This window comes from Bubalus kerabau, chromosome 19 (assembly GCF_029407905.1).
Source record: "Bubalus kerabau isolate K-KA32 ecotype Philippines breed swamp buffalo chromosome 19, PCC_UOA_SB_1v2, whole genome shotgun sequence".
Lineage (NCBI taxonomy): Eukaryota > Metazoa > Chordata > Mammalia > Artiodactyla > Bovidae > Bubalus > Bubalus kerabau.
In genome coordinates, this window is record NC_073642.1 from 4,254,807 (window position 1) to 4,264,690 (window position 9,884).

At 41.5% G+C, this 9,884-nt stretch overlaps 1 long non-coding RNA gene across 1 annotated transcript; it reads right to left on the reverse strand.

The window, feature by feature from the left end:
• Positions 1-1,730: 1,730 nt before the first annotated feature.
• LOC129634428 (uncharacterized) lies at positions 1,731-9,472 on the reverse strand. Its single transcript, XR_008705632.1, has 3 exons — positions 9,243-9,472; positions 9,079-9,144; positions 1,731-2,116 (listed from the first exon to the last, which is right to left on the reverse strand). It is a non-coding gene; the product is annotated as an uncharacterized LOC129634428 (long non-coding RNA).
• Between the last annotated feature and the right edge of the window lie 412 nt (positions 9,473-9,884).

The following is a 9,884-nucleotide window of genomic DNA, read 5'->3' on the forward strand; positions in this document are numbered from 1 at the left end:
AAAGGACTGTGTTCAAGAAGCTGCTAGGATGATGAGCATGTAGAGATGCTGAGAATGTGGCAGATCTGAAGAAGGAATGAAAGAACCGCACTATTTCCCATGTACTTTGTCATGCATATTTCTTGCATCTGGATGTTCTTAATGATATCTTTTTTAAATAATCAGGTTATCTAATGGGTAAAATCTTTTTCTTGGTTATAGGGGATTCCCTGGTGGCTCAAACAGTAAAGAATCTGCCTGCAATGCAGGAAACCTGGGTTCAATCCATGGGTCGGGAAGATACCCTGGAGAAGGGAACAGCAACCTTCTCCAGTATTCTTTCCTGGAGAAGTCCATAGACAGACCCTGGAGAGCTATCATCCATGGAGTTGCAGAGTCAGACATGACTGAGTGACTAACACACACACACACACACACACACACACACACACACACAGAAGCTATTCTAGCAAATCCATTGAACCCAAGGGGAGGGCTGTGGGAACTTCCAACCTATAGCTGGTTGGTCAGAAGCACAGGGGACCACCTGGATTTCCAATTGGCATCTGAAGTGGTGGTGGTGTTGGGTGGTCTTGTGGGATTGAACACTTAACACATGAAATCTAAATATATCTCCAGGTAGATCATCTTAGAATTTTGTTGAATTGTAGGACACCTAGCTGGTGTTGAAGAATTGCTTAATGGTATAGGAAAAAAACACATACATTGGACCCCCTCACCCCACCAGGAGTCCATAGCAACTCTCTTCCTACCAGCTGACACCCACACTCTTCTCTAGTATTTTATGTGCTACTAATCTATTGTCTCTACACTTCTCTGAAGATGCCATGCTTATAGGTTTTTCTACATACTGCCCCCTCTACTTGGGAGCCCCTGAAGTCCTTGTCACTTTGCTAAAGTTTCATTCCTCTTACAAAACTTCAATCTGAGTCCAAACTGGTCCTGTTTTCTGAAAACATTTTAACCATGTCTTCTGTGATTAGCTTTACATGTCCTACACCCCACCATCAAGAATGTGACCTCCTGGAGGTAAGAATAGGATGCATTTACTTTTGTGTGCCCATGGCTTCGGCAGTGCCTTGTACAGAGGAGACACACAGGCCATCTTTGATGGATTGGACTTAACCATTAACCTCAGCAAAGGTCAAGCATACCAGGAGTGCTGCAGGGGGACTGTGGGGAGCAGAAGTGAGACCACAGGAAGAAACCTAACCATATGAGGAATACATGGTGGGTGGCCAACTTGAAGGGAGGCCAGGGTGTGATGTTTGTCAGCCCTGGGATGCAGGAGTGTGGCGTTTACCAGCCCTGAGATGAGGGGCCAAGCTGACTTGCTCTGTCTCCTTGGATGGCACCACTAGCACGAGAGGTGGAAGTTACAGAAAATCCAGTTTGGACCCCAAACAAGGCCCAGCACGTTCTTATAATAAGTGCCTCTGACCATACCGCAAACTTTCAGAGAGACAGTGAGAGCCAGGTGAGAGTGAGGGCATGTGGCAGACGGTGGGCAGAGAACTCGGAGTCAAGGATTCTGTGGTTCCTGAAGGATGGCCACACTCAGGTAAATTCACCACCAAACAACGCCCCATGGTGGGCTCAGGACTCAAGCCTCAAAAGAGAAAACCAGGAAAAGTGAACAGTTCTGGGGAACTAAAATATCAGGAAAACTCCAGAGCCATTGGGACCCACAGTAAATCTCTGTAAGGCCATTTATTTAAAGGGGAGAATAAAGATGTGGCCAAAAAGAGAATCAGCCAAGTTAGTTGCCCCGAATCTCAAGCTGCACCAGAGGGACTATTGCTCTTCTGTCCTCTCAGCTGAGGGTCCCCTGAGCTCAGGAAACACTTTCTGTCCTCACTTGCTCCCCCTGGTGAAGCTGTCAGTCTGTGATGTCCCTTTCCTGACTTCTGCAACAGACACATTGGAGAAGGAGCAGGGCAGAGAGTTTAAAGGATGCTGCAGGATGTCTGCTTCTGGTACTGAGGTATGCCACATGGGGCTTGGGCTGCAGGCCATTCAATCATCAGCAAGCCAGCTTTGCAGGGGCTGGAAACGTGGTCACTCTTGGATCACTAATTCTGCATCTTTCTTTGTGTTGCTTTGTGGAGCTTAATAGCTGTTATCAGATAGCAGAAAAGACATTTGGGAGAATGTGGTTAGTCAAGCCTGTGTTGATATGGCAAGTCAACAGCAAAAAAAAAAAAAAAAAAATTCAAATATGGTTTATCTGAAGTGTGTGTGGGTGATTTTAAGCATTGTGTCTTCTCTGACCATTTCTCTCCTTTGTGTATTGCACACCACAATCTCTTGAGAAATCCATGAATAGGTAGATTTGTATTGCCGATTTTCCTCGCTGATATTTTCCTGTGTCTGTAAAATCCCTTCATTTGTGTTTATTCAGCAAGTAGTTCCGCTGAACCGCACTCCAGACTCTTCACTAAAGACCCACTCCTCTAACTGGTGTGGGGAACTGGGGAGCCAAAGCAAAACGGACAAGAGCCACATTTAATGCTGAGTGACTATGGGCCCATGAAAGAAAAATTCCCCCCATATCCAGGACTACAGTGGTTAAGTGAGATACATGCTTGTTTGTTTTGAATCTAAAATATAAGAAACCAAGGAAACCAGAATTGAAAGAGACACATGTACCCCAACGTTCATCGCAGCACTGTTTATAATAGCCAGGACATGGAAGCAACCTAGATGTCCATCAGCGGACGAATGGATCAGAAAGCTTTGGTACATATACACAATGGAATTTTACTCAGCCATTGAATATATTTGAATCAGTTCTAATGAGGTGGATGAAACTGGAGCCTATTATACAGAGTGAAGTAAGCCAGAAAGAAAAATACCAATACAGTATACTAATGCATATATATGGAATTTAGAAAGATGGTAATGATAACCCTGTATGCGAGACAGCAAAAGAGACACAGATGTATAGAACAGTCTTTTGGACTCTGTGGGAGAGGGCGAGGTTGGGATGATTTGGGAGAATGGCATTGAAACATGTATATTATCATATGTGAAATGAATCACTAGTCCAGGTTCAATGCATGATACAGGGTGCTTGGGGCTGGTGCACTGGGATGACCCAGAGGGATGGTATGGGGAGGGAGGTGGGTGGGGGTTCAGGATGGGGAACGCATGTACACCCATGGCGGATTCATGTTGATGTATGGCAAAACCAATACAATATTATAAAGTAACTAGCCTCCAATTAAAATAAATAAATAAAAATTAAAAAGGTTGTCTAAGCCTTAAAAAAAAAAAATTGTCTGGAGGCTCTTCTGTCAACATCTTTGTGAATGACAAGGAACACAGCAAACAAGACTTCAGGAAAAAAAACTGCTGAGGGACATCAGTTCAGGGGTTACTAACGGAACCGAACAGAACCCTGTGCCTCTCCTCTAAGTACAAACACCCCTATGTCCCCTCTCTCTTGTTTGTAGAAAACCTGAAGTCTCCCAGGCTCCCAGTGTCACAGAAGAGCAGGGTCAAACAGTCAATGATGAGGACAATAGAATCACAGTCACAGTGTCTGATGGAAGAATGGGATTAACACTGCTACTCATAATAATCTGTATCTTTGTAGGCATTAGAATAACTGTAGCTTGCTCTGTCCACATAAGTAAGCAAGCAACTAAAATTGTCAGCAAAGAGCTGCTGCAGACTCACATCAACATCTTTTCTAAGAAAACGGCCCTTGTCAGCATGAGAAAGTTACAGAAGATAACTTTGCCCCTAATCTCACAGAAATGGAGTGATGTCGGACAAGTGGGGAATTGTAAGCAGTTCCTTTGTCCCTTTCCTGTTTGCCTATCTGTTTTCCTCAGACCTTAATTATAAAAATGAGATCGCTAGGTAACATTTTAACCTAACTTTTAACCAAACGTTTTAACCTTAACCTAACTCCTGATTTTGCTCTACTGAATATACACAATGCCTTGCCTAATCTTTTGACTTCTTTCCTGGATTAAACAGAATAAGAATGAAGAATTATGTAGTTAAAGAATGACTAACTCTCTACCCTCCGCTACCCCCTTAGCAAATTTGCATGCAGACCACGTGGGTAAGACAGCACCCAAAAGAAGATAAGCAGAAGTCAGCAGGTCTGCACACAATGGAAAAAAGATGACAAATCCAACCTCCCACCTTAATGATTAACTAAGATCGTTTCCCCTTTTTACATTTAAAATTGTCCTGGCTGAGCATAATCTTCAGAGTTGGTCCCTGGACAAGAGTCCAGCTTCTCTCTGGGTTGCGGACTTTTCTGAACAAAGCACCTTTCCTTTCTACTGACACTTGCCCCTCGACTGTTGGCTTTTGAGCAAGGAGCAGCCAAACCTGAATTCAGTAACCCTTACACCCTGCTTCTCGCTGGAAGTGCAGTTTGTCTGACAGGAGGTAAAGAGAAGTAGACTCCATGAAGCCCTTGGATATACTTATTACAGGGTCAGTTTTCCCCTCCTCTCCCTTTAGTTAAAAATCAAAAATTCAGTTCTGATACAGCGGATCATTGTGTTTTTTGCTGCTTTTGAAAGGGAGACACAACCTTCTCTGGCACCACAGTCCCGGGGCTCGTGCACAGGTGAGCGCGCTCCAGTACTCGCTCTGCTGCAGCCCTGCAGAACTGATTAACACAGGGGCAGGAGCCGAGCAGATGAGACAAATGACTGCAGAGGCTGGGCTCTCCCCAGAGCAGATTAGACCTGTTTCAGTTGTCAAGGAGCAACATGCTTGCAGCCGGTTTTGAGTTCTATTTCCTAGGCTCACGTGCCAGTTGCTTCTGTACAGCCAGTTCAGAGGACTGCGAACGGCTCACCCCCGCAAGATCCCACAATGGTGGGAAGAATGGACTCTGAGAAAGTTGTTTGTGGAATTCATTTTCCCATGGTTTAAGACACAGACACATCAAAAGGAAGGAAAAGCAACCGTTTAAAAAGAATTTCACTTAGCATGTCCTCTCTGGTCCTCTCGTATCTTCATGAGCTTGGAATCAGCGAGACCAGCGCCCCAGTCTCATCAATAAAGCAGGGGTCTGGACAGTCCCGTCTCTGGGGGGCTTTATCTGCCTTTATCTAAGACAGGCTGTCTTCTCCAGCCCTCCCAGTGCAGAGACCAAAGTCTGAAGCCAAGACTGCGGTGAGCGTTCAGCGATTAATACGTCATTACGCACTTGGTGTGATGGTATTTCGGGACTTTTCTGTGAATAAGTAATCTGAACATAGAATGAATCATCACAAAGGTTTTCCATGGCTAAGGTGCGAATGTGGAGTGAGTTTCTTTTTATTTTCCTTTCTTTTATATACAAACCCCTCTAAAGACTGTTTTCATTAACTGCTCCAACATTCATACTTACTAGCTTCCAGTACATCCATTTGTACTTTAATCACTTTCAAACATATCCTTATAAATGAGGCTGCTTGCTCTTTGCCAGATGAAACCTATACTCTGCTTCTTGAAATTCTGAAAACATTTGTATGGCGAAATAAAAATATGACTCTAAGCTCCATAAGGATGAAGAAAAAAGAAAAATTAATTTCAGAATTTGATTTACATATGTTTTCCAAAAGCAAAAAACTGAACATTAATTATGCTCTTGTAACAGTTGGTAATTGATATATCACATTGAACAAAGAGGAACAAAGCGGTAGGTTTTTTCTTTTTTCAAATTTTAATGGAATTTTCAAACATGTTATAAGCTGATTGCACAGAACACTGAACCACCGAGAACCCATCAAGTGGCTCCAACAACCATTTCCTTTCTACTCTCCCTGTGTCACATGTTCATTTAGTTGTTCCATTTCTTATGTCTCCTACCACTTTTTCTGGGGAGGGCTGATGTATTTTAAAGCAAACACCACTTCATTTCACTTGCAAATATTTAAGTAGGTACCTTTATGAGATGATGGCTTTGTTTGTTTAACAAAAGCAGAACACTAGTATCACAACCCCCTCAAATAACATTAATTCCTTATCATCTTTATCTAATATCTGATCAATGTACAAGTTTCCTGGATTGTCCTACAAAGAATAAAAATGTCTTTTAAAGATTGTACTGTTTGAATCAGGATGCAGGCAAGGCCCACACTGCATATGATCTGCAGGTCTCCTGAGCTTTTTTCCCTCAAGAATACCCACACCCCACCCCCTTTACTGTGCTATGCCTTTGTTAAAGAAATTGCATCCCTTGTCCTAAGATTTATCTTATACTTTGGATTTGAATTACTGCTTCCTCCTGCATATTCTGAAGCTGATGGTAGATCCATAGAGAGTCTTCCTTAGGCTGTAGTACAGCTTTACAGTTAGGAATACTTTGTAAGTGGCGGGACGCTTTCTATTACATCATATCAGAAGCACACCCTGCCAGGTTGTCCCTGTTTACTAACATTAAGAATAAGAAAGAGGTTCAAGTGCCATTAACTCACTTCATACATTATAAAGTTCTTTGCAACACTTTACTTAATGGTTTTTATCAGCCACTAATGCTGCCAGTTCCACTATTTCACTGGAGTTTACAAAACATAGTTTTGGAAATTATTTATCTCCTACTTTTGTTACCTGTTATTCTATTTCCACAAGTCCAGGTTGTACTACTCACCTCATGACAGGCCAATAAATCAACAGACTATTGGAGCAAATAATACTGACTTCATCTGCAAAGCCAGCACACCAAGAAGGTGGCCTAGTATCTCAAAGACCATCTTACCCAAGTTGGAATTTAGACTTCTATTAAAAAGGGAGGGGATGTGGCTCATTGTTGCAAGCTTCTTGGTGTTGTAATCCTTTGTTCTTACAGCTCTTTGAGTAGATATGGATGCTATATTCCTGTAAACCTCCAACAAGGCAAAAGTTACTCAGTTACACAATGTTTTCTCTCAGTATTTACAGATTTTCAGAAATAATGAGCTTGTACCCTAGCAATCTCCATAGTGAGCAAAGAATTTATTTTAAAAGTATCATTATTATCTCATATATTTTTATTTGATGTATTTATGTATTTAATGTATTACATTGTCTTCTATTTGTATATTATCTGAGAGGATATTTCCTTTTAGTATTTTTTTATGTTTTGATTTGCTTTATTTAAAAGTTATTATAAAAATTCTGGATGGAATGTTATAATGAACCCTTTAGTCATCATCCCCAGTTTTAACAATTTTGAACTCATGGTTAATTTTGTTTCATGTATACTACTCCCCTTTCCCATCCTGGATTATTTTGATTATTTGATTATTATTTAAGTCCCAAACATCACAAGATTTTATCTGTAAATAATCATGCCTAAATCAATGAACTTTTGCTGTTGTTCAGTCGCTAAGTTGTATCAGACTCTTTGGAACCCCCATGGACTACAGCAAGCCAGGCTTCCCTGTCCCTCACTATCTCCTAGAGTTTGCCCTAATTCATGTCCATTAAATTGGTGATGCTATCTAACCATCTCATCGTCTGCTACCCTCTTCTCCTTTTGCCTTCAGTCTTTCTGGCCTCTTACCAATTTCTATTGATTGAAGAGTCCAAGACCCCTGGTTGATAGCAGATTGAAACACATTCACTATATTTAAACACGTGAGTAAATACTGATACCTTAACAACATGGAAGGTTTCAAAACAACAAACTCAGCAAAACTGCAGGATGCTATGGAACCAGTTAGCTTTAAAGCTATATGCTGCCATTCATGAAGTTATCTTAACAAAAAAGGAAAGAAAGTCAAATGTAAACGTTATCATCTCCAGATCTAATAACCTATTTCCATGAAACATGAGGAACAGAGGAAGATATTAATGACTTGTGTCAGCAAATCCAGACTATAGGAGACTTTTCAAGGTAAGTTCATTCATCTTCCATGAATAAAGTGCCAAGCAAAACAGAGGAAGGTGATCCCACTGATTAAAAGAGACTTAAAACATACATTTTTATATATTTGACATACATTACATTTGATGGACTGGAGAAGGAAATGGCAACCCACTCCAGTACTCTTACCTGGAAAATTCCATGGATGGAGGAGCTTGGTAGGCTACAGTCCATGGGGTCGCAAAGAGTCAGACACAACTGAGCAACTGAACTGACTGAAAACATACATTGAACAAAGACATGTACTTTATTTCAATCTTTATTTAGAGTAAGTTTAAAAAAAAATCATTAAACAATCAAGAACATTTGAATATTGACTATATATATGAAGATAATAAGAAATTAAAAAAAAAATCAGTGAATAGTAATTCCTTATTGTCTTCAAATATATAGTAAACTAACTGGTTCCATAGCATTCGGCAGTTTCACAGAGGTTGTTACTGTGAAACCTTCCATGTTGCTAAGGTAACAGTATATACTCATGTGTTTTTACATAGTGGATGTGTTTCAATCTGTTAGCAACCAGGATTTTTAGACTCTTTAATCAATAGAAATTGATAAGAGGCCAGACCAAGAATTCAGGCAGGGCTTTGCTGGGACTCATGTTGCAGCACAAAGGAGGAAAAGCAAGTAACAGTTTCCCTTCCTTGCTCCCTGAGCAGGGAGGAGGTGAACTCTTAAATGGGGTGAGGGTAGAGGCAGACCTATGGGTGGGTCTTCTCCCACTCAGTCGGCTGGGCTGGAGAAGTGGCTTAGGTGATTTGTCCAATGCTTTTGTGGTGTTCCCCGCCCCCTCAAAAGGGGCAGCTGGTGGGTTTTCTGTTCTTTCTGTATCTTGTTGTACATGATTTGTCCCAACTATGCATGCACAGTTATTTTTAGTTCCCTTATAGTTTCTTTGTATTTTGTTGCTCAAGGAGCACTGCTGCTGCTGCTAAGTCGCTTCAGTCATGTCCAACTCTGTGCGACCCCATAGACGGTAGCCCACCAGGCTCCTCCATTCCTGGGGTTCTCCAGGCAAGAACACTGGAGTGGGTTGCCATTTCCGTCTCCAATGCGTGAAAGTGAAAAGTGAAAGTGAAGTCGCTCAGTCGTGTCCCGACTCTTAGCGACCCCATGGATTGCAGCCTACCAGGCTCCTCTGTCCATGGGATTTTCCAAGCAAGAGTACTGGAGTGGGGCACTGGTATTCTTTAAAGGGAAATGTTACTTACAGGCCACATTCTTGATATTAGAAGGGAGTGTTGGTACTAAATTGGTTTCTTTTTCAGTGCACAGACCTAGGAAATACATATCCATTTTGTATTAGTTCATGATATATTTTATCTTAGAGTTTAAATTCATGTTATATGCTATTTTTTAATGTAATTTATCTTACCTTCATCTTTCTCTCATGCCGAAGAACCATCTTCTTAGTAACTCCACTATAATCTACCCATTTGCTTTGTCCCACAATATGCAGTTACTGTTACTGAATCAAACTTGGGTCCCCTGGCCCGTAGGCAATAAGGGAAATCTGCTAACACCAGGTTTCACTGAAATAAAGCTCCGTGTGCACTGCAGAGGGCAGGTGAGAAGTTCGTGTAGCTAGTGCCCGAAAGACCTGAATTACTCAATGGTTTTCAGGGAAAGGTTTTAAAAGGTAGGGTGAGGGGAGGGTGTGTGTGATCTGCTCATGGACATTCTTCTGATTGGCTAGTTATGAGGTAATTAGGAGTTAACACCATTGACCTTCTGGTTCCAGCTGTTCTGGGGTCTAGATCCTTGTAGGTTGCATACAGTTAACTTCTTCCACTTGATGAGGGTTTCATTATCTGCAAAACAGCTCAAAAGACATGACTCAATACTATCTACAGCCCTTGAAGAACTAAAGGTCCCTGACTTTGTTTAAAGGCTAAAGTATTATTATTTCGTCTTGCTTGACTGTTTCCTTTCTTTCACATTTTCTCACTTCTCTGACTGAACTTATTCTTTGACTAAAGTTTTTCTACAGACAAAAGGCAGGAGGAAGACTTGTCAG